General features: G+C 42.6%; 1 pseudogene; it reads left to right on the forward strand.

Annotated features, from left to right (window-relative positions):
- Window positions 1-1,711: 1,711 nt before the first annotated feature.
- On the forward strand, window positions 1,712-19,171 carry LOC149826813 (uncharacterized; annotated as a pseudogene).
- Window positions 19,172-25,398: the final 6,227 nt, after the last annotated feature.

Here is a 25,398-nt window from a genome sequence, read left to right on the forward strand (position 1 = left end):
TTGGACTTTGTTTGCTCTTTTAAATTCTCTGTTTGCGAAAAGCTATTAGAGACTATTTTTGCACTAGTTAAGGGTAAAACAGTCATTTCATTAGGAGTTCGATTTTCGGTAATTTTTAGTGTTTTTTGCATTTTAGTTAGTGCATTTGCATCAATTAACGTAGTTAGACTTATCCTAATTAGTTAGTAGAATTAATTTTGATATTGTAGTTGATTTTTAGTTTTACTTAGAATTTAATTTAGTTAATTTTTGCAGAATTAGGTTTAATATAATTTCTAGTTTTATTTATCATCATTGTGTACTGACTTAGTCTTTTCTGTGTTTTAGGTTGATAAATACTACAGATTACAAGGTTAATATTGTCCAGGTGAAAAAGCGATATTTGGCGAAAAGACGAAATTGCCCTTGGCGATATGAAGAAGCATCTAGACTTGTTTTTCTAGTTAATTGTAGTTTTTATTCTGTAATTTCATTAGAATTGTACTTGTTAACTTAGATTCAGAATTGTATATTAATAAATTGAAATTTTTAGAATTAACTTGAATATTTCCCGTTCCCTGTGGATTCGACCCGTACTTGCCAGTTCTGTGGAAAGTCAGTTTTATTACTTTTGGTTGATGATTTTCCAATTGTTTTTATTGAAAATATCTTATTAAAATATCATTTACAAAAATCCAACCAAATTTTGGCATCGTTGCCGAGGAACGGCGAATATATTCTGTTAGTTCTTAGATTTCAGTTTATTAAGTTGTGTTAGTTAATTAGTTGTTCTTATTTTTTCTAGTTAGTAGGATTAGTAAATAAATATAGGATTAACATAGTTAGTACATATAGGATTCACGTGTTGTTTCTCTAGGATTCACTGAATTGCATGCTGAAAGGAGCGATTAGACAGGTGGGTTTTAGAGAACATAGTTTGTGATTTCCTATATTTTTATTTTAGTAATTTAGATTAGCTTTGCTTTTGTAATTTAAATTTCAGTATTTAACTTAGTTTAGATTTAGATTTAGGTCGGTTGCCTACATCTGGTCTTCGTACCAGTGTATGCAGGGGTGAAGAGCTTTGGGAACCCCATTACATCCATTTGTTCACAACCCAGAGAGAATTTTACATTCTCCTCAAAGTTCGACAACAGTGGGTGATATGGATCCTCCAGCTCCAGCTCCAGCTCCAGCTCCAGTTCCTCCACGTGCTCTGAGGAAGTACTTCACTCCCACAGACTATGTTCAGGCATCCTGCATTCGGAGACCCGATGTAGGAGCGCCTCATTATGAGATTAAGGCCACTATCATTCAGATGCTCCCATCTTTCTATGCCCTTAGTCATGAGGATCCCTATAGGCATTTAGATGAATTCCTCGAAATCTGCTCTACAGTGAAGATACATATTTTCGATGACGATGAGTTGAGATTGACTCTGTTTCCATTTTCATTGAAGGACAAGGCCAAGTACTGGTTAAAGTCCTTAGATTCCATAGAAATAGGGTCTTGGGATCAGTTACAACAGGAATTCCTTAGGAAATACTTTCCCATTGGTAGGACGAATCAGTATAGGCAAGCCATCACTAGCTTCTCAGAGCTAGATGGTGAGCAATTTCATGAGACCTAGGAGAGGATGAAGGACCTCCTTAGGAAGTGTCCCCATCATCAGGTGCCGAGATGGCAGCTGATGCAAAGTTTTAACGATGGATTGTCTGACAGGAATCGTCAGATGATCGATTCTTCCTGCGGAGAGACCTTCATGTTGAACAACGAAGATGAAGCATGGAGGCTATTTGATACATTAGCAGAGAATTCTCTCCATCATGCTTCTAGTTCTCATTCAGATAGGACCACACCTAGCATTCCGAAGAAGGGTGGTGTCCTCGAGATTGGTCCATCTACTGCATTACAGTGCAAAGTGGATATGATTGCTCAGAAGTTGGATCAACTTCTCGCGGGACCATCTACTAGTCAGCAGGTGTGTACTCTCTGTGCCAATCCGGCACAAGCGATCACAGAGTGCCCTTCGGCAACTCAGTACCCTGAATTTGTGCAAGAGCAAGTTCAGGCTGCTCAGGGTTATGCCAGACCCCGAACAATCCATATTCACCAACATATAATCCGGGGTGGCGTAACCATCCTAATTTTTCATGGAAGAATACACAGTCTTCCACTCAGCTTCCTCCATCTTCTCAGCCGGCTCGGCCGCCAGCATTCACTCAGACATTTCAGAGGCCGAGCTATCCCCAGAGCACTCATCCATTTCCTCCTCAGATCTCACAAGAGTCTGCTCCACAGACATCTTTCAAGGAGAGACTTCTCCAAGCGTTCCAAGAGGTGAAAACCTCTAATCAGAATGCTTTCGAGAAGTGTAGTCAGATTTTGAGCTCACATAAGCAGTCCATTGCGAAGTTAGAGTCGCAGATGGGATAGTTAGCATAAGCTATCAGTAGGAAACCTGAGGGTAGTTTGCCGATCCAGGCAGTGATGAACCCGAACGGTAAGGATTAAATGACGGGAGGCTTGTATCTGAGTCACAGCAACAGGCCAAATCTGTTATGGCCCTTAGGAGTGGACGTGAGTATCACGTCGAGAGTAGAGAGAGTAGAGAGAAGACGGATGAGCCAGATTCGAGTATACCATCTTCTGCGGCTCAATCATCATCATCATCCCCCACCCCAGTTTATAAGCAGGATAGGAGTAAGCCTTCTCACAAAGAGGAGGACCCCCCGATGTATATCCCCAAACCACCCTATCCCAAAGCGTTAGAATCTCTCGGTATTAAAGGAAAGCAAGACATGAAGGTCCAGGACATGCTTGAGTTCTTCAAGCATGTGCAGATCAACCTGCCTTTGCTCGATGCCATTCAGTAGGTGCCGGCGTATGCCAAAATCCTGAAAGAACTATGTACCCAGAAGAAGAAATCTAGAGAAAAAGTTCCTACCAAGGTTCATCTGACTGAGCAAGTGAGTTCAATGATTCAGCATCAGACCCCACCAAAGCTCAAGCACCCTGGAGCCCCTATCATTGCATGTACCATAGGGAACATTCAGATAGAACGCGCTTTACTCGATCTTGGAGCAAGCGTGAACATTCTGCTAGGATATTTCTATGATTCGTCTGGGCTAGGAGAAATGAGATCGACTCCGATTACACTTCAGCTAGCAAATCATTCTGTCAAGGTACTGAGAGGTGTCTTGGAAGACCTGCTAGTTAAAGTGGATGAGTTTTATTTTCCAGTCGATTTCATTATACTCGATATGGAAGGAGTGGATAGCCAACACCAGACTCCGATCATTTTGGGCAGACCATTCTTGGCTACTGCCAATACATGTATCAATTGTAGGACTGGAGCTATGGACTTGTCATTCGGCAATAGGAAAGTCAGGCTGAATATTTTCAATGTCGCAATGGGTCCAGTGGGAGATATGGAGTGTTTCCAGGTAGATATAGCACATGATTTAGTGGAAGCACAACCGGAGTTGTACATGACAGAGGATTCCTTAGATTTGTATCATGCAGGAGAAGATAGTTGTAGAGTTAGTGTAGATGTGTCTGTTGTGGCGTCAAGATTACCTCCTTGGAAGGCAAGCATTGAGCCTCTTCCACCACTTGCTGAGACCCCAGCCAAATCATCCATAGAGTCTCCCCCGAAACTTGAGAAACCCTTACCAGATTCACTCAAGTACTCATATCTCGGAGTTGGTGAGACTCTGCCTGTGATCATCTCGTCACTGCTCACAGAGGAGCAGGAGCAGAGATTGCTTGACATTTTACTTGAGCACAAGGCAGCGATTGGCTAGGGAGTAGCTGATTTGAAAGGGATTGATCCTTTATTTTGCATGCACAAGATTCATTGTGATGAAGAAGTCAAGCCGGTGCGGGACATGCAGAGAAGATTAAATCCCAACATGAAAGAAGTGGTGAAGAATGAGGTAGTCAAGTGGTTGGATGCTGGAATCATATACCCCATTTCTGATAGCCAGTGGGTCAGTCTGATCCAGGTTGTGCCGAAGAAATCTTGACTCACTGTTGTGGAGAATGAGAAAAAGGAAAGCATTCCGATGAGGACCACCATAGGGTGGCGAGTCTGCATTGATTATAGAAAGTTGAATGTAGCAACACGGAAGGATCACTTCCCGTTGCCATTCATTAATCAGATTTTAGAAAGACTTGCCGGACAAAGCTACTATTGTTTCTTAGATGGATATTCAGGATATAATCAAGTAGTTGTCTATCCTGACGATTAGGAGAAGACCACATTTACCTATCCTTATGGCAGTTTCGCATTCAGACGTATGTCGTTCGGGCTCTGCAATGCCCCGACAACTTTTCAGAGGTGCATGTTAGCTATCTTCTCTGACATGGTGGATGATGTCATGGAAGTTTTCCTGGACAATTTTTCGGTGTATGGCTTTTCATTTGAGGATTGCCTCCAGAAACTGACTCGAGTATTGAGTAGGTGTACGGAGACAAACCTCGTCCTGAGTTGGGAAAAGAGTCATTTTATGTCTAGGAGGGGATTGTGTTGGGACACATTGTGTCCAAGAGAGGGATTGAGGTTGATAGAGCGAAGGTGGAATCTATTTCTCGATTGACTCCACCCACCACTGTGAGACAGATTCAGTCATTTTTAGGGCATGCCAAATTTTATAGGCGGTTCATCAAAGAATTTAGCAAAATCTCTCGATCGCTTTGTTCATTATTGGAGAAAGATCAGCCCTTTGATTTTAGTGATGATTGCATGAAGGCCTTTGAGATACTCAAAGAGGCCTTGATTACTGCTCCAATTTTGAGACCTCCGGATTGGACGCTTCCATTCGAGATTATGTGTGATGCTTCTGACTACGCTATGGGGGCCATTTTAGGACAAAGGATTGACAAGAAACCATATGTGATATACTATGCAAGTAGAACTATGTCTGATGCTCAAATGAATTATACCACGACAGAGAAGGAACTACTTGCAGTGGTATTCGCATTGGATAAGTTCAGATCCTATCTTCTCGGTTCGAAGGTGGTTGTCTATTCTGATCATGCTGCATTGAAGTATCTTCTCAGCAAGAAAGACACCAAACCGAGACTCATCCGATGGGTCCTACTACTATAGGAATTTGATCTCGAGATTCGAGATAAGAAGGAAAGCGAGAACGTAGTAGCAAACCATCTATCTAGACTGATCGTGGAGACCATGTAGGATGAGAGACCGATCAGTGATTTTTTCCCCAATGAGCAGATCATGACAGTCAGAACATCGTAGTTACCCTGGTTTGCGGATATTGTGAACTATATGGTGTCAAGGCAGATCCCTGAGCATTGGAATAAGAATGAGCGAGAGCGATTCTTATCTCAAGTGAGACAGTATTATTCGGATGAACTAGAATTGTTTAAATATTGTGTAGATCAGATCATCAGGAGATGCGTTCTGGAGGAGGAGTATGAGTCCATCTTCAGTTTTTGTCATTCAGCCTGTGGAGGGCATTTTAGTAGTAGAAAGACAACTGCAAAGGTTTTGCAGTCTGGATTTTTTTGGCCCACACTCCACAGAGATGCGCATGAGTTCTCTGGGAAATGTCTTCATTGTCAGCAGACTGGGAACATGTCCAAGAGGGACATGATGCCCTTGCTCCCGATTTTGATTGTAGAGATTTTTGATGTTTGGGGCATAGATTTTATGGGCCCATTTGTAACGCCCCGGATTTCCAAAACAAAGCTAAGTTAAAATTTTCATGAATTTCTTTTTTTTTTCTTTGCAGCGGAACTTAAAAAAGCTTTTAGCAGCGGAATAAGACGATAATGAGTCGTCGGTTTTAGAAAACTCCGAGCACGTTGCAGGTATGTGGCCAAGCAATTCATTGACCACCAAGGTGTTCCATTTTATCAAAAACTCATGTTTATTACAACACTACTGCTTAGAAAAGCAGTGTAGGTTCAATAAAAGGAAGCAGTACAACTCTGTCTAGAGAAACCCTGGAACTCGATGCCGCCTTGCTCCGCATATCGCCACGCAGGTTCAACACCTGAAATCCCCATAAAAACGGGGTCAGAACCACTGATGGTCTGGTAACCATGCGGTCATACATCCATTCAACTCAAATACGATAATGACCACTCAGGGTCGCAATGCGCAATAACAACGCTCAAGCCTCCAAGACTTAGCGTATATCGCAGGAGCCTCCTCAGGGCTATGAGTTGAACATCCGCTCGAGTCTTCATGACTTAGAGCAAGCCTTTTCAAGGCTGTGATTTGAATAGCCGCTTAAGTCTCCATGACTTAGCCATGACCTCTACCGGGTCTCAAAGTGATGTCTAGCTCAAGTCTTCATACTTGGCACATCCGTATCCCACGCATCTAAGGACAACTCCTCGAGCTTCGCTTAGTCGTGCGGATACAACACGAGTCTTTGCCCAGTCGGTCTAGTAGTATACCGAACATGACACCTTCACAAAGGTTATGCAGGACTGACTCAACACGTCATCCACTCATACATTCAAAGCATCGCTGTACCTAGAACTAATGCATTGTTTGATAATTAACCGCTCCCGCCTTTGGTACGCAGGTAGAGCTATTGTCCGGGCATCAACGCGATGTTCTGGGGGTTGATTATTCTATGTATTTTAGATACCCCAGAGGCCTGTTGACCCTATCCATAGTAGGGCAGTGTGTTTCAACTGGGAGAATCCTACTAGGCCCATATTCGGATGCATCCTCTACTTGCAGTAGTTGGGTTCAATCCTTAGATCTTAAGGATAACCATGACCCCAAAACCCATGAGTGACTGAGGCCATCGTGGACTCTATCAGGTCCAAAGTAAAATACATGTCACTCAAGGCTGTACCATCACACTCATTCCACAGTGAGCATAATTCCTGAAGGGGTCTGTCAGTCTTACAATTACTTGGACAGAATCTGCATGCCATTTAGGCAGCCCGTGCTTTCAGCACTACGGGAGTATGTACCCGACCCCATTCAGTCTTCCCCAACACAGTCATTACTGAGGGGGTACCCCTAACACGATCTTCAACCGCGGGTATGTGCGACCTTAAGTCTTATTCATATGCATGCAGAACACCGCTCTTTGGCACTTCGGCCACCACGAGCATCACACCTCTTTGGGTGGAAACAACACACTCTGGCTCTTCGGCCCTTACGAGTCTGGTTGTGTAACCGTTCTCAATGAGCATGCATATGACTCGATCTAAATAGATCGGCTACTCGGCATATTTTTACGCAACGAGTCCAACCTACCCAAGGCGCAACCTCTACTCCGGCTCAGCGGCCCTTACGAGCAAGGTGCCCTTGTAGGCACAAGGATACGAGCCGATCTGGCATCGTTCCATCAACGGACATCATTATGCCGTTCCATTGGTTCCGGCAGCTCTTCTGCCAACCATTTCGTCAGCACCTCCCCTGCTCTACCGGCAGTGGTGCGACGAACCCTTCTACGTTGTAGAGGGCAAACCATGAACTGGGTAGCACTCTGCTATATGTCAAAGTATCCTGCTACGTTCTTTCTGAGCTATTCTTAGCTTCTTTAGAAATTTTAGCAGCACTTCCTCTCTTTTACGGAGAAAGCGTGCGTTTCTTTTATCCATTTCAGCGGCATCTCCCCTCTTTGGTAGGAAATCGCCACGCTTAATTCGGGAAATGGATGCGCACCATTGTGCGTACTTTGCATCCATCAAGGTTGCAGGAACCCTGGGCCATAGCCAGGCCATACGTATTTGACTTAGTCTTTACGTAAAGAGCATTTTGCCAAAAAGCGAAGCCTTTCCAATAGGGGCTTCATTCGTCAAGCAGAATCTTGAACGAGGAGAGGTCAAGGAATCGCATGGGCGATTTGGAGTTGATCTCCATTTGAACGCTCATTTATGCGCTATATATGTAGTATAAGCAGAAGCTTGTGCTTTATACAGCGGCGGCGTAAAGAAATGCATATACTATTGTTCAGGGTGTGTAACTGAACGAAATATTCTACATATATAACAAAGCAGAAGCCTTGGCATCGTTCGACGCGACGGCGTAAGTAAATACATTGCAGAAAGCAGGAGCCTTGGCATCGTTCGACGCGACGGCGTAAGTAAATGCATAATCGGAAGTGCAGTAATCGGAAGTGCAGAAAACAGGGAGCCTTGGCATCATACGACGCGACGGCAAAGGTAAATTACATAGCCTGTGCGATATAAGACGCGTCGGCAGAATCAGCAGATATACACCTAGATCTGTATCCAACGATAGTTACGAGGCGAGCGAGTGAACACCGAAGTGTCCTAGAGGGCTCAACCAAGAACTAGGGTGAGATACTATTTTTGAAGAACGCATATACTGCGCATTCGAACATATATATCCGACGATAGTTACGAGGCGAGCGCGTGAACACCGAAGCGTCCTAGAGGGCTCAACCAAGAACTAAAGCAAGATACTACTTCAGAAAGTATATTCTATATACAAACAATCAAATACTTGAGAGAGATGGATCAACGAAGCGAACTTACTTCAAATCGTGGAAGAAACGGCTCTGGGTTGCTTCTTTGGCTTCGAGCCTTCCTTCGAGAGGTCAGACTAAGTCAGATGAAGCTGACTTAGTTGAGAAAGAGGTAGAGCAGGTCAAGCTACTCAACCTAAGTGGTTTGAACCAAACAGGGTTCGATCCAAGTCAACTGGGTTCAGCAGGTTCAAACTCAGCTCAAGTAGGCTAAGTCTGGGTTCAGAAACCCAAACCGGAATCTGGACCAAAAAGGACTTTGACTTTGACTTTAAACCCAACTAGGTTCAAGTCAAGTCAACTGGGTTTGGACCAGGTCAAGTGGGTTCAGACCCAGGTCAGGTGGGTTAGGACCAGGTCAGGCAGGCTCAGGCTAAGTCAGGCAGGCTCAGACCAGGTCAAGTGGGCTCAGGTGGGCTAGGCTAGGTAGGGGAGGTTTAGGAGAGAGAGAGAAGGCAAGAGAGAGAGGGGGGGTCGATTTTTATGAGAAGAGAGAGAGTGGGGAGGGCTATTTATAGCCCAAGCCCACCTCCTCTTGGGTTTTTTTCATCCCCCTTCTACCCCCTTGGCTTCTTTTTAATTCCAAGAGGTTCCTTGGTGTGGGGCCCACCTAGATATTTCCATAGGATATTTTTGTGGGTCCCACCAGATATTTTCTGAGGAATATTTCTGTGGGGCCCACCAATATTTCTGTGGGTCCCGCAAGAATTTCGGGTTTCCGGTGATTTTTTTCCGAAAAATTCTGAGTATGCCATTCCCTTCGTATTGACGTAACTAAGAAAGTTGGCTCGCAGGAATCCTTTGATTTCATTCAGGTAGGAAGTTATGGCTTCCAGAGTGTTTGAGCATATATTCGCGATTCGACGAATATCCTAAGTATAACTGGCTCGCAGGAATTGATTCGTTTTGCATTCTGAGAAGAAATGCTATTTTACCGGTAAATGCCTCATGAATTTTATTCAGATATTTTCTGAAAAATTGCGGGTCTTACATCATTACCCCCTTAAAGGAATTTCGTCCACGAAATTCAGCTAAGAGTACAAGGTGAAGAGTTCAGGATATTTATCCCGCATATCCGATTCAGGCTCCCAAGTGCAATCATCGATTCCATGATGCTGCCACCTCACTTTAACAAGTGGGATGACCTTCGTTCTTAGCACTTGCTCCCGTCAGTCCATGATCTCCACTGGCCTTTCTTCTACCGTCATATCTTCTCGGATGTCAATGTCTTCATGTTGAATGACGTGAGAAGGATCATGAACGTACTTTCTAAGCATTGATACGTGAAATACATCATGTATTTGCGCGTATTGTGGTGGCAATGCTACTCGGTAGGCAGTCTCTCCGATTCGGCTCAAAACTTCGAAGGGACCAACGAATCTGGGGCTGAGCTTCCCCTTCTTTCCAAAACGAAACACACTCTTGGTTGGAGAGACCTTGATAAAAACCTTATCTCCAACCGCAAAAGTGAGTTCCCTACGCCGCTGATCGGCGTAGCTCTTCTGTCGACTTTGAGCAGTCAGTAGCTTCTTTCTTATCATGTGGACTTGCTCTGTATAATGCTGCAACACAATGGGCGAGTCCAAGGTTCGCTCACCCACTTCACCCCAATGGATTGGTGATCTACAGGGTCGTCCATACAAGGCTTCATACGGCGCCATCCCAATGCTAGCGTGGTGGCTATTATTATAAACAAATTCAGCCAACGCTAGGTGGGAATCCCAATCACCTTTCCATTCCAGCATACAGGCTCTTAGCATATCTTCAAGAGTCTGTATGGTTCGTTCTGATTGCCCATCTGTTTGGGGATGGAATGCTGTACTGAACTTGAGTTTCGTCCCCAGGGCTCTCTGAAGCTGCTCCCAAAAGTGAGAGGTGAACTTCGGGTCACAATCAGATATGATCGAAATCGGCACTCCATGGAGTCTAACGATTTCCCGAATGTAGATCTCCGCCAATCGTTCAGTTGAGTATCGAGTGTTGATTGGCAGAAAATGAGCAGACTTGGTGAGTCTGTCCACGATCACCCATATTGAGTCATGTTGTCTCTTGGATCGAGGCAATCCAACGATGAAATCCATCGTAATGCCTTCCCATTTCCATTCTGGAATCTCGATCCGTTGCATCTTTCCACCAGGTCGCTGATGTTCGATCTTAACTTGCTGGCAGATCAAACACTTCGAGACAAACGTAGCCACATCACGCTTCATACCCTTTCACCAGTACTTTCTCTGCAAATCTCGGAACATCTTCGTACCCCCAGGGTGGATAGTATATTTGCTACTATGGGCCTCCTGGAGTACTTCCTGTCTTAGCTCAGGGTTATTTGGAACCCAAATTCTTTCTTCCATCCATATTTCTCCATCTTCTTTCAAATGGAAGAAAGTGTTATCTTTTTCAGCACGAGCTTTCAATTCCAAGTACTGGGGATCCTTGAACTGTTCGGCTACGATGCGATCGAGGAACTCAATGTGGATCGTCAAACATGACATTTGGATTCTACCTGAATCAGCCAAAAATGGCTTCCACTTGACGAAATCCTCCATCAACTTCCATTGTCCGGTTAGGCTGGCCAGAGTGCCAACAGTCTTGCGACTAAGGGCATCTGCTACAACATTCGCCTTTCCAGGGTGATAGGAAAGCGTGAATTCATAGTCTTTGAGGAATTCCAGCCATAGCCGTTGTCGCATATTGAGTTCTTTTTGAGAAAAGAGGTATTTTAGGCTTTTATGGTCCGACATGACCTCAAATTTCTCTCCATAAAGGTAGTGTCGCCAAATTTTAAGTGCGAACACTACCGCGGCAAGCTCAAGATCGTGGGTTGGATAATTTTTCTCATGGACTCTCAACTGTCGTGACGCATAGGCGATTACTTTGCCATGCTGCATCAACACACAACCCAGACCTGTTCCCAAGGCATCGGTATAAGCAACGAAGCCTCCCTGACCAGAAGGTAAGGTAAGGACAGGGGCAGTGGTAAGCCTCTGTTTGAGAACCTCAAAGCACTCCTTACACTGGTCAGTCCATTCAAACTTGACTCCCTTTTTAAGCAATTTCGTCATCGGTACGGCGATTCGGGAGAAGTCTTGTATGAACTTCCGATAATATCCAGCAAGTCCAAGGAAGCTACGGACCTCAGTGATATTTTCTGGCTGCTTCCAGTCCATCACAGCTTCCACCTTCGCAGGATCCACTGCGATTCCATCTTTTGAGATCACATGACCAAGGAACATCACTTTGTCTAGCCAGAATTCACATTTTGAAAACTTAGCATAGAGTTGGTTATCTTGAAGGGTTTTCAAGACGATTTTCAAGTGCTCCATGTGTTGTTCCTTGTTCTCAGAATATACGAGAATGTCATCAATAAAGACGATGACAAAGCTATCCAAATATGGTCTGAATATCCGGTTCATTAGATCCATAAAGGCAGCAGGCGCATTAGTGAGTCCGAAGGGCATTACTACGAACTCATAATGGCCATATCTCGTTCTGAAGGCGGTCTTAGGTATATCCTCCTCCTTTACTCTGAGCTGATGGTACCCAGACCTGAGGTCGATCTTGGAGAACACCCTCGCTGTTCTGAGTTGATCAAATAAGTCCTCAATCCGAGGCAACGGGTACTTATTTTTAACAGTTGCCTGGTTAAGCATCCGATAATCGATGCATAACCGAAGGGATCCATCCTTCTTCTTTACAAACAGCACTGGGGCTCCCCACGGTGACACACTCGGTCGGATGAACCCTTGTTCCATCAGTTCTTCCAACTGACACTTCAACTCACTGAGTTCAGCTGGCGCCATTCGATACGGGGCTTTGGATATCGGCGTTGTTCCAGGTAAGGATTGAATTCCAAATTCAACCTCACGAAGTGGCGGAAGTCCTGGTAATTCCTCAGGAAATACATTGGGAAACTCCCGTACCACTTCCAAACTCTCAAGGGATTGGTCGTTGGATTTTTCCACCGAGAGACTCAACAGGAAGGCCACACAACCCTTCCTAAGGTATTTTTGTACCTTAAGTGCTGATATGAGCCTTTTTTATGGAACTGGTTTGGATAACCGGTATTCCATCTTAGGCAATCCGGGTCGAGATAGAATCACTCTGCCCTCGCGGCACAGAATCTTGGCATTATTCTGAGCCAACCAATTCATTCCCAGAATGACATCATACTGTATCATATCGATCAGGATGGCGTCAGTAGGCAAGTGTTGCCCTGCTATCTCAATATCCAAATTTTTCACACACCGGATACATTTGGTGCGTGAACCCAACGGGTTATATACTTCGATCATTTTATCAATCGGTTGCACCAAAGCGTGGAGTTGTTCGGTGAAATCGTCAGAGATAAACGTATGAGTAGCACCACAATCAAACAAGACGTAAGCTGCATGTCCATTAACAGGTACGGTGCCTTCAATCAGGTCACCATTTTCGACTTGTTCAGTCGTTACAGCATATACACGACCTGCAGCAGGCCTTTGTTCTACTCTAGGTGGAGGTCGTTGAAACTGAGAACGTTGTGGTGCTGGTCGAGAGGGTCCGGCAGATCCGGCACTACTCCTTTGTTCATCTGCAGCCTTCTTGGCGCAATCCCTTATAAAGTGGCCCATCTTGCCACAATACAAGCACCCACCAATGTCACGAGGACATGGCTTTCCGGGGTGGTTCATACGACACCTTGGGCAGCTGAAGTTGGACTGCTGACCATTCGGAGTTGGGTTCTGTCTTGGCCTCACGACTTGCTGAGTGTTGTTCCCTCCTTGGAACTTCTTCTTTTGAAAGGGTTGTCGTGAACCCTGGCCACTTGGGAACGTCCTTTTACGATTCCCACCATTCACTATGGGCTTCTTTGCTACGATCACTTTAGATCGTGCCCAGTCCTCTTGGATTTTTGAAGCTGCTGCTACCGCAGCCTGAAAAGTCGAAGGCATGCTTGTTATCACTCGAGATCGCAGCCCTTCGCGCAGACCATTCACATATTTGTCGGCCCTTTCTTGGTCTGTTTCGAACAATCGAGAGCAGTAGCGCTCTAGATTCTGAAATTTGGTGGTATAGTCCATTAGACTCATACCGCCCTGTTCCAACTCCAGAAACTCCATCTTTTTCTTGTTTCTGGAATGCAACGGGAAGTAGTTATCCATAAAAGTCCTCCGAAAGTCAGTCCAAGGAATGACTTCGACTTGTGAGAACTGGATAAGTTTAGTGGTATCCCACCACTTCCGTGCATTATCTTTTAATCGATACGTGCCAAAGTTGGTCTTTTTCTCTTCTGGTACTCCCAGTACTGAGAAGGCACGTTCTGTCTCTTCGATCCAACTCTCCGCGAGCTCAGGATCGGCTCTGCCAATGAAAACTGGTGGGTCAAGTTTGAGGAACTTCTCATAAGTCACTCCTCCCAGGTGCTCATTTCGTGGTGCGACTGGTTCTGGCCTCGTTTCACGGATGGCGGTAACCAGGTTGTTGAGTGTCTCCAACAGGAATCCTTGCGTATGAGACTCCTCGCTTGGTATGGTTCTCCTCATCGTAGGAGCCATTTATCTATGCACACACAGGCACTTGTTTTTAGTTTCTCGATGTATATGAGGAAGTAAAAGCTTTATTTACTTAATATACATCACATTTACACAAGCATCGCCTTAAACAAAATGTCATGCCGCACTGGCAGACTTTAGGCGTTGAGAAACTATACACATGAGTCTACTGACTCCAAAACATTACCAGTCTCTTTAAGACTTGGATTTCTTTGATGAAGACGAACTCCAAAAGGTCCATCTATTGCCACATGACCTTGGAGCAGGCACTACTAGCTTTGGCTTGGGTGGCACTTCCGCACTAGCAAGCGAATATTGGGGATATATGAGAGACTCCAGTCCACTTTCCCAGTCAGCAAGATCAAGACTCTGGGAGTCTGGAATAATGATCGGCGAACAGAAAGAATCCCCTCTTTTGTTCCTACCATTTAAGCTCGGCATATGTGATGCCGGATGGTAGCTTGGCGAGTGATAGACCTCCGCAGGGAAGTTCAAATCAAAATCTCTCAGCCTTGGTAATTCATCAAAAGATGTTGGGGTATGGTTGCTCCCAACACTAGAGTGATGCGGTCCACTGACACGCGAAGTCTCATCCCTGAGACCCTTTGAAGCCCGCCGACCCATATCGGCGGTACATTTCCTTTGGCATTCGTTGGCGGAATGCCCATCTTCGCCACAGTATTGGCAGTCTTGGACTTCATACGGGCATATCCACTCATCGTGCATGACCTTGCAACGATAGCAGTATCCACGCGAGTCATGAGTTGCCATCTATACAAAGATGCACCCAGATCAGAACAAAAGTATAAAAACATATACTTACAGTGCGATATCGGGACCATGACGGATCTTGAACCAGGTTTCTCAGACACATGCTCTGATACCAATTCTGTAACGCCCCGGATTTCCAAAACAAAGCTAAGTTAAAATTTTCATGAATTTCTTTTTTTTTTCTTTGCAGCGGAACTTAGAAAAGCTTTTAGCAGCGGAATAAGACGATAATGAGTCGTCGGTTTTAGAAAACTCCGAGCACGTTGCAGGTATGTGGCCAAGCAATTCATTGACCACCAAGGTGTTCCATTTTATCGAAAACTCATGTTTATTACCACACTACTGCTTAGAAAAGCAGTGTAGGTTCAATAAAAGGAAGCAATACAACTCTGTCTAGAGAAACCCTGGAACTCGATGCCGCCTTGCTCCGCATATCGCCACGCAGGTTCAACACCTGAAATCCCCATAAAAACAAGGTCAGAACCACTGATGGTCTGGTAAGCATGCGGTCGTACATCCATTCAACTCAAATACGATAATGACCACTCAGGGTCGCAATGCGCAATAACGACGCTCAAGCCTCCAAGACTTAGCGTATATCGCAGGAGCCTCCTCAGGACTATGAGTTGAACATCCGCTCGAGTCTTCATGACTTAGAGCAAGCCTTTTCAAGGCTGTGATTTGAATAGCCGCTTAAGTCTCCATGACTTAGCCATAACCTCTACCGGGTCTCAAAGTGATGTCTAGCTCAAGTCTTCATACTTGGCACATCCGTATCCCACGCATCTAAGGACAACTCCTCGAGCTTCGCTTAGTCGTGCGGATACAACACGGGTCTTTGCCCAGTCGGTCTAGTAGTATACCGAACATGACACCTTCACAAAGGTTATGCAGGACTGACTCAACACGTCATCCACTCATACATTCAAAGCATCGCTGTACCTAGAACTAATGCATTGTTTGATAATTAACCGCTCCCGCCTTTGGTACGCAGGTAGAGCTATTGTCCGGGCATCAACGCGACGTTCTGGGGGTTGATTATTCTATGTATGTTAGATACCCTAGAGGCCTGTTGACCCTATCCATAGTAGGGCAGTGTGTTTCAACTGGAAGAATCCTACTAGGCCCATATTCGGATGCATCCTCTACTTGCAGTAGTTGGGTTCAATCCTTAGATCTTAAGGATAACCACGACCCCAAAACCCATGAGTGACTGAGGCCATCGTGGACTCTATCAGGTCCAAAGTAAAATACATGTCACTCAAGGCTGTACCATCACACTCATTCCACAGTGAGCATAATTCCTGAAGGGGTCTGTCAGTCTTACAATTACTTGGACAGAATCTGCATGCCATTTAGGCAGCCCGTGCTTTCAGCACTACGGGAGTATGTACCCGACCCCATTCAGTCTTCCCCAACACAGTCATTACTGAGGGGGTACCCCTAACACGATCTTCAACCGCGGGGTATGTGCGACCTTAAGTCTTATTCATATGCATGCAGAACACCGCTCTTTGGCACTTCGGCCACCACGAGCATCACACCTCTTTGTGTGGAAACAACACACTCTGGCTCTTCGGCCCTTACGAGTCTGGTTGTGTAACCGTTCTCAATGAGCATGCATATGACTCAATCTAAATAGATCGGCTACTCGGCGTATTTTTACGCAACGAGTCCAACCTAGCCAAGGCGCAACCTCTACTCCGGCTCAGCGGCCCTTACGAGCAAGGTGCCCTTGCAGGCACAAGGATACGAGCCGATCTGGCATCGTTCCATCAACGGACATCATTATGCCGTTCCATTGGTTCCGGCAGCTCTTCTGCCAACCATTTCGTCAGCACCTCCCCTGCTCTACCGGCAGTGGTGCGACGAACCCTTCTACGTTGTAGAGGGCAAACCATGAACTGGGTAGCACTCTGCTATATGTCAAAGTATCCTGCTACGTTCTTTCTGAGCTATTCTTAGCTTCTTTAAAAATTTTAGCAGCACTTCCTCTCTTTTACGGAGAAAGCGTGCGTTTCTTTTATCCATTTCAGTGGCATCTCCCCTCTTTGGTAGGAAATCGCCACGCTTAATTCGGGAAATGGATGCGCACCGTTGTGCGTACTTTGCATCGTAAGTAAATACATTGCAGAAAGCAGGAGCCTTGGCATCGTTCGACGCGACGGCGTAAGTAAATGCATAATCGGAAGTGCAGTAATCGGAAGTGCAGAAAACAGGGAGCCTTGGCATCATACGACGCGACGGCAAAGGTAAATTACATAGCCTGTGCGATATAAGACGCGTCGGCAGAATCAGCAGATATACACCTAGATCTGTATCCAACGATAGTTACGAGGCGAAAGAGTGAACACCGAAGTGTCCTAGAGGGCTCAACCAAGAACTAGGGTGAGATACTATTTTTGAAGAACGCATATACTGCGCATTCGAACATATATATCCGACGATAGTTACGAGGCGAGCGCGTGAACACCGAAGCGTCCTAGAGGGCTCAACCAAGAACTAAAGCAAGATACTACTTCAGAAAGTATATTCTATATACAAACAATCAAATACTTGAGAGAGATGGATCAACGAAGCGAACTTACTTCAAATCGTGGAAGAAACGGCTCTGGGTTGCTTCTTTGGCTTCGAGCCTTCCTTCGAGAGGTCAGACTAAGTCAGATGAAGCTGACTTAGTTGAGAAAGAGGTAGAGCAGGTCAAGCTACTCAACCTAAGTGGTTTGAACCAAACAGGGTTCGATCCAAGTCAACTGGGTTCAGCAGGTTCAAACTCAGCTCAAGTAGGCTAAGTCTGGGTTCAGAAACCCAAACCGGAATCTGGACCAAAAAGGACTTTGACTTTGACTTTAAACCCAACTAGGTTCAAGTCAAGTCAACTGGGTTTGGACCAGGTCAAGTGGGTTCAGACCCAGGTCAGGTGGGTTAGGACCAGGTCAGGCAGGCTCAGGCTAAGTCAGGCAGGCTCAGACCAGGTCAAGTGGGCTCAGGTGGGCTAGGCTAGGTAGGGGAGGTTTAGGAGAGAGAGAGAAGGCAAGAGAGAGAGGGGGGGTCGATTTTTATGAGAAGAGAGAGAGTGGGGAGGGCTATTTATAGCCCAAGCCCACCTCCTCTTGGGTTTTTTTCATCCCCCTTCTACCCCCTTGGCTTCTTTTTAATTCCAAGAGGTTCCTTGGTGTGGGGCCCACCTAGATATTTCCATAGGATATTTTTGTGGGTCCCACCAGATATTTTCTAAGGAATATTTCTGTGGGGCCCACCAATATTTCTGTGGGTCCCGCAAGAATTTCGGGTTTCCGGTGATTTTTTTCCGAAAAATTCTGAGTATGCCATTCCCTTCGTATTGACGTAACTAAGAAAGTTGGCTCGCAGGAATCCTTTGATTTCATTCAGGTAGGAAGTTATGGCTTCCAGAGTGTTTGAGCATATATTCGCGATTCGACGAATATCCGAAGTATAACTGGCTCGCAGGAATTGATTCGTTTTGCATTCTGAGAAGAAATGCTATTTTACCGGTAAATGCCTCATGAATTTTATTCAGATATTTTCTGAAAAATTGCGGGTCTTACACCATTTCTGCCATCATTCAGTAATTTGTATATCTTAGTGGCAGTAGATTATGTGCCCAAATGGGTCGAGGCTGTGGCAACCAAAACCAATGATCATAGAGTGGTGCTTAAGTTCATTAAGCACAATGTTTTCAGTCGTTTTGGTGTGCCATGTGCGATGATAAGTGATGGTGGCAAGCATTTCAGGAATGTACAGATAGCTTCTCTTCTGAGAAGGTATTTTGTCAATCATAGATTCATCACTCCTTATCATCCGCAGACCAGTGGATAGGTAGAGGTTTCAAATAGGGAAATAAAGCATATTTTAGAAAAGACAGTTCGTGCGGACTGCAAGGATTGGTCCTAGCGCTTAGATGATGCACTTTGGGCATATAGGACTGCATTTAAGACTTCCATTGGCATGTCCCTGTATCGCCTTGTTTTCGGGAAAGCATGCCACCTTCCTGTCGAGCTGGAGCACAGGGCATGTTGGGCTATCAAAAAGTTTAATTTCGACCTCATCCAGACTGACAAAGAAAGATCATTACAGCTCACCGAGTTAGAAGAACTCAGGAATGATGCATATGAGAATGCCAAGTTATATAAAGCTCGCACTAAGGCATTTCATGATAAGCACATTATCAAAAAAGTGTTTGAGCCGGAGCAGAGAATTTGGTTATTCAATTCTTGTTTGCATCTATTCCCAGGCAAGTTAAGGTCAAGATGGGATGGACCTTACATTGTGAAAGAAGTATTTCCGCACGGGGCAATGACATTATTTGATCCACAGACAGGAGGAACATTCAAGGTGAATGGACAAAGACTGATGCCCTACATTTCAGATGCCTTATAGGTTTGTGAGTGTGAGGTTTGGGATCTCACGAAGGGATAGGACTTGAGCAGAAGAATGTATCATATGTATATAGTAGAGTAGTTTTGTTTTTTTTAGTTCAGAATTTGCTTTTGTTCAGTTATTTTATTTCATATGAACTGACATTTGTTTTGATTCATGCAGGTTTTATCTAATATTCAATATGTGAGGATTAGTTACCAGGTACAAGGCAAAGCTTTCAGAGCAGACCATTGACCAGATTACCAGAAAATTATGCATTCAGATCTGCATAGGATAATGCAAAGTAAAGTCAATCATCAACTTCAGAAGCCCGACACATATCAGGTTGTATCTATCCTTTCTCCCGTAGTTATTTTATTGTTCTTGAGTGTGCATTTGCATTGCATGTTTACATATTTTGTATGCCACTAGGGACAGTGTCATTCAAGCATGGGGGGGTGGTTTAGATGCACACTAATTTTTTTTTATGTCAGGTAGCTAAAAACTCACAAAAGTAGGCTTTTAAGAACAAGTTTGTAGCATATATGATTGTTTTTTACATAATCTAACAATTTAGAATTTTTTAAGCCCCATGTTAAAAATTTTTTTTCTGATCGGATCCAAAAATAGTAGTTATTTATGAGAAAATTCAAAGAAAATATAGTATTTGAATGTTAGAAAGCTTTGAATCACTTTAGTAGAAGTATGCACAGTATGTTTTGTGGAAAAACTAAGCAATGTAAAGATGTTTAGAAAGATGAGCTTAAAAGAAAAGAGCTACGTTTAGTTGTTGATGTCTTCGCGATTCCAAGTAGTGGAACTCAGACACAAGTTGAAGTATTTGAGTCTCTTGACGAAAAGGATAACAAATGAGATCATCTTCTATTCTAGTCGATATCTGTGGCCTTTGTGATTCGAGTAAGTAGAGTCTGAAGGGTGTTTTACACCTGGTGCTTTAAAGCCATCTGGTTTGGGAGCCACCGATTCGAAATCTTGTTACATGAACTGCATAGAAAGCCTAAGACATAGAGACATTGCACATGCTGAGAAGAAGACTATACATAACTCATTCAAATAGAAGGTCTAGTGACTTGAGCAATTAAGTCCGAGAGATACTCTGTATCTGATCCCCTAAGGTCGTCTGGCCTGGGAGTCACTGACCCGAAGCTCGCTACACGGGTCACGAAACTGGATATTTGAAATAGTGCTCAAGTGAGAGAAATTGACAAAGGGTCAAAAATTGAAAATCAAAAGAAAAAGAATGAGCTTAATGAGAGAAAAATTTCATTGCTTAGGAATAATTGTGAAATACTGTGCAGAAAATATACAAGTGAGGATAAATGAGTGATAACATGATAATACTTGACTTTCTGAGAAAAATCATAGATAATTACAGTTTTAGAAAAGTGAAAGGAAAAGGTTTTCACTGCGGTGGCATAAAAATTCAAAGTTTGTTATGAGAGTGTACATTACATGAAATATTTGCTCAAACTGATTTCTTAATTGCCTAATATTTTTGAAAAATCATTCTTGCATGACATTGATGTTTGTGGGTAGCATCTCTGCAAACCCTCACGAGACCTTACTCGTCCACTGGGGTAACCCAGGGGTTTAAAGGGCTTGTTTCATTTGCTAAATGCAACCATGATTCCTACGAAAATGAGTTAGGATTTTAATTGTCTAGTACACTTATATTTTCTATTTCATAACATAGTTAGTTGTTTGTTAAGGGACTAACAAACATTCAAGCATGATGGTATTTGATGATGCATGAAATGCACATCATGTTATTACTATATTCATGCATTTTTAGATGATTTTAAGGTTTAAAACTCATGATTGGATGCATTTTGACATAAAGGAATCATGGTTCGAATTTCAAAAAAATCAGAGTTAAATAGAGTGAGATATGGCTATTTTAGTGTTCGGGCACAGATTTCAAGGTGAATCAGATCCAGATCCAACCCAAAGAGACCTTTGTGGGACTTGGATCAATGTTAAAACATCAAAATCCACCTCATACGTGATCCCATGATCCATTTAGAAAAGGTTTTCAGAAAACCCCCTCCAAAAGAGGCGCAGAGCAATATTTTTCATTTTAAACCTCTTTCTGAAAAGAGCTCAAAGTATAAAAATATGTTTTCTGAAACCCTAACACATTTTTGCCTTGGGATTTGCACCTCTTCCTCTGAATCTTGCTCTAGATACTTTCTTCCCCAATCATTCCTTACCATCTCCATTGAAGCTTTGAGTTTTGCTTGAGATTCCAACATTTCTTCTTGTTTCTTTCATATCTATCGTGTATTTCTTCTCATCCTTGCTGGGTGCTAAACATATTTGCTGTATTTTGCAGGTGTAGCAGAGGTTGAAGACACTTTTCTTGCATGGAGTGTCGTCTACTCCAACAAGAACGATCGGCTCTACCTCCATCCGATCCTCTACACCACCCGATCGTGAATCGGTTCACTTTCCGGCCTCGGTGGACTTTAAACGTGTTGCAGCTATAAAAGAGAGTTGTATGATGACGTTCCAGCATCCTCAAAGAAGATGAGGCACATTCCCATAGGCATCTTCCGCTCTTTCCACCCCCACATTCGTCGGATTGCCCTTGAGGTAGGTCTTGCTCTTTCTCCATTCTTCTAGATCGCATCGTGTCTTTCTAAACTTTAGCCCCTTTTCTGAGTTTTCCAGTTATTTGACAGAAAACCACTGTCGTGTTTCAAGTATTTTTTGTGTGTGAAGGTTGAATCGATTCATAGGTGTCATTAGGTCTTGTTTTGAAACTCGCTTTAGTCAAAACATGAAAATCGGCTAGACCTCTTCTAGCCGATTTTATCATTTTATAAATTTTTGTTTTCTGTAATTTCTTAGCAGTAAACAGTGTTAAAAATGGTTTTGTTTCCATATAGTTGATGTTTAAATTAGTTGTTTTTGTGTTGAAAGTGTAGTTGAGTTACATAGGTGTCAAGCTACATCAATCGATTGGTGTGCTTCTAGCGATTTATTTTAGTTTGATTTTTGTTCTAATTTCAGTCAGTCGTGTTTTAGTTAATTTGTTTAGTTAACAAATTAGTTGACGTTTTGGTTGTGCGTTGTGTTTAAAGGTTGCTCAAAAAGAAAAAGAAAGAAAATTTTCCATTGTTTCATATTGTATGTAAAAATCGGTTTTGACGTTTTATTATTTTCGGTTTTCTGAAAATTTTCTGGTAGCATAGTGTGTTAATTAGTTCTCGTTCCAGTAATTTAAAGTCTACTTTGAAAGTGTAGTAGGATCGAGGCAACGAGCACTAGAGGGGGGGTGAATAGTGCTTTTAAATAACGTCTTCGAAATTTTGACGAATTTTGAAAATTTACAAAGCAATCACACAAAGAACACAATAATTTATCCTGGTTCGGTCTTTCCCGACCTACATCCAGTCCCCAAGCAAAACCAGCTTGAGATTTCCACTATCAACCTTGTGTAACTACAAAATCATACAGACCAAATCCGGTCCCACTTTCAGTAACACACCTACTAAAAGCAAACAACTCCTTTAAACCAAGGAGTCCTTCTTTTTACAAAAAATTGAAATAAGTAACAACTTATAAAACAACCTACGAGCCCTTCTTATGAATGCAAATGAGATGCAATTGGCTTTTGAGGTTGTTGAAATACTCAACTCAGAAATGCACTGTCTCTCAAAGGAATTTGAGTGAAAAACTGAAGTGAAAAATATCAAGTGAGTGAGAGAATGAATATAAGTGAAAAGCAAAGAATAATTCAATGTAATTCGATTGTATTTTATTGCTTTTGAAAAATGAAAAGACATGCCTTTTAAAAGTTTCAAGAAAAATAGCAAAATTAGTCGACTTGAACAGTAGTTAGTCGACTGATAATTAGCTATTAGTAGACTGACAGTTATCGTCGGTCGACTAATGTATTTATCAAGCCGTTTGAAAATCTGAAGATTTGAAACTTAGTTGACTAGAGAAAAAGTTAGTTGACTGATAATATCATCAGTAGACTGAAAAACCTTTCAGTCGACTGCTGCTAAATTTTTCTGAAAATACATGTTTTGTTCGGTCGACTGATAAAATCATTAGTCGATTGCTGCTAAATTTTCAGAAAACAGACATTTTGTCCGGTCGACTGATAAAACCTTCGGTCGACTAATTTGATAAAAATGACATTTTGTTTAGAAAATTTGGCGTGAAAGGATTAGTCGACTAATAAACACGAAAAATTAAATAAAGGGTTTTCTAAAAAGATTTTCATGAAGGGTTCTTTTAGAAAAGTTTTTCTAAAGACTTTTGAGGTGAAATGCAACCGAAATATGCACTATAAGTAAGGATCTTACAAGAATCTAAGACTTTTAATGAATTTAACATTTGCACACTAGTCCTCAAAGATTCTTCATCGAATTCTTCAATGCTTGTCATCTTTCTTCATTGCCTTAGCTGAAATGCAGTTGATTCACTTGTTCATCATCAAAACCTTGTACTTGAAGTATCATGTACGGCTTCATTATCGTAACAATCTCTCCCTTTTTTATGATGACAAACTAATCAAAGATGGAGCATGTAGATGCATAGATGGAGATTTTACTCCCCCTATCAATATGCTGCAAAACATTAAAAGTTAGTACATTCAAAGCAAATATATCACATATTGATTGGTTTGCATTTTCATCATTACTTCATGCATTTCTAAAACTTTTTCATGAATGCAATTTTCATGTCATAATGCAATATGCAATTTCTATCTTTTTCTCTTAATTTCTCATGCAAGTTCTATCTATTTCTAATGCAATTTCCATCATGTGTCTACCAAGTTCTATCTTTTTCTCCCCCTTTGTCATAATAAAAAAAGAGTAAGGGCAGAGATAGCATAAACAAAATGCAAATTCAAGTTTAAAATATTACAACCCATAAAGTATCAAAGTTCAGTAAGGACATTAATCAAAGATCAAGAGAAGTGTTGTTTGATCATTTTCTTGAGTTCAGCAATATCTTTCTGAATTGAAGAAAGTTATTGAGTCACATCTTCACGAAAAGTGTGTTGATGCAGCTCCAAAGCTTTCATTCGCTGCAAAACTTCATCATTGTCTTGACTAGTAGAGAATTTCTTTCATTTTGCTTGAGATGAAGGTGTCACAGAAGATGGTGAGGGTTCAAAGAGTGATGGTTTAGATGGTTCAGTTTGATCAATATACCAGTTTAAAGGAGGCAGATATTTAATTTTCATACGTTTAAAAATAGTTTGATCAAAGAACTCCTTTTGTTCAATATATTTTTCATCGGTTAAGGGTACTTTTAAATATCTGAAAATACGAGTAAGAAGACATCCATACGAAAGAAAAGGTTTTTGTTTCCACAAATTAGTAAAATACACATTGGCCCAATTTACAGAAGTATTTCCAAATAAGACATAAAAAGCCATAGATAGATCTGTGGAATAGTAATCAAAAGATTCAGTTTTAGGTAGAACATTATGGGCAAGAATTCGTCCAGCAATGCGTGCACGAGTTTGAAGATTGGTATTTTTAAAAGGAGGGCAATGAGGTGCACCGGGAAGAAGAATTTGTTCAAAATTTCTTTCATCATTAAGTTCAATAGTATTGAAAAGTGTTTCTGAAGGTGGAATATCTAGGATTTGTCTAAGCAGTTTAGAATCAAACTCAATTTCAACATCGCGAACAAGAGAGGAAAGAATTCCAGTTTCATGATCAATTTGTAAATTTGTGTAAAACAAGTGGATCAGAAAAGGATAATGAAGGGGGTCTGCACCGGCATCAAAAAGGTGGGAAATGCCTAGGAATAATTCTCTAATTTTGTAACGAGAAAATAAGTGAAACAGGACATTTCAGCCTGGTAAAATAGGAAGTGCAGAAATCAATCCAAAAGTATCATATAAAAGAGGATTTTTGAGTAGTCTGAGAGAAAATCCATGATGTGCTTGTTGTGTAGTTGTAGGTGAACCTTGTGCGGATGCAGTCTTCTGACGAGGCATGGTTGATAAGAACAAAACAGATTCACCTGTCAAAAAAAAAATCGCAGTTGCAGACAGTGATTGATCAACACAGTCGTTGAGAGGAACAGTTGGAGATGGTGTTGATGTCAGCTTCTAAATGCTTTAAAAATGATGTTCGGCGGAAGGAAGATGTTTGTTGTCGTGGCAGAGAACCAATGCAACAGAAACACTTTGTGCAAAGTGAATGTTGTGCCTTCTACGATCAAGATCGTTGGTAGTGTCCAAAATAATCGACAGT

Source organism: Nuphar pumila, chromosome 10 (genome assembly GCF_984573655.1).
Source record: "Nuphar pumila chromosome 10, dmNupPumi1.hap1.1, whole genome shotgun sequence".
Classification (NCBI taxonomy): domain Eukaryota; kingdom Viridiplantae; phylum Streptophyta; class Magnoliopsida; order Nymphaeales; family Nymphaeaceae; genus Nuphar; species Nuphar pumila.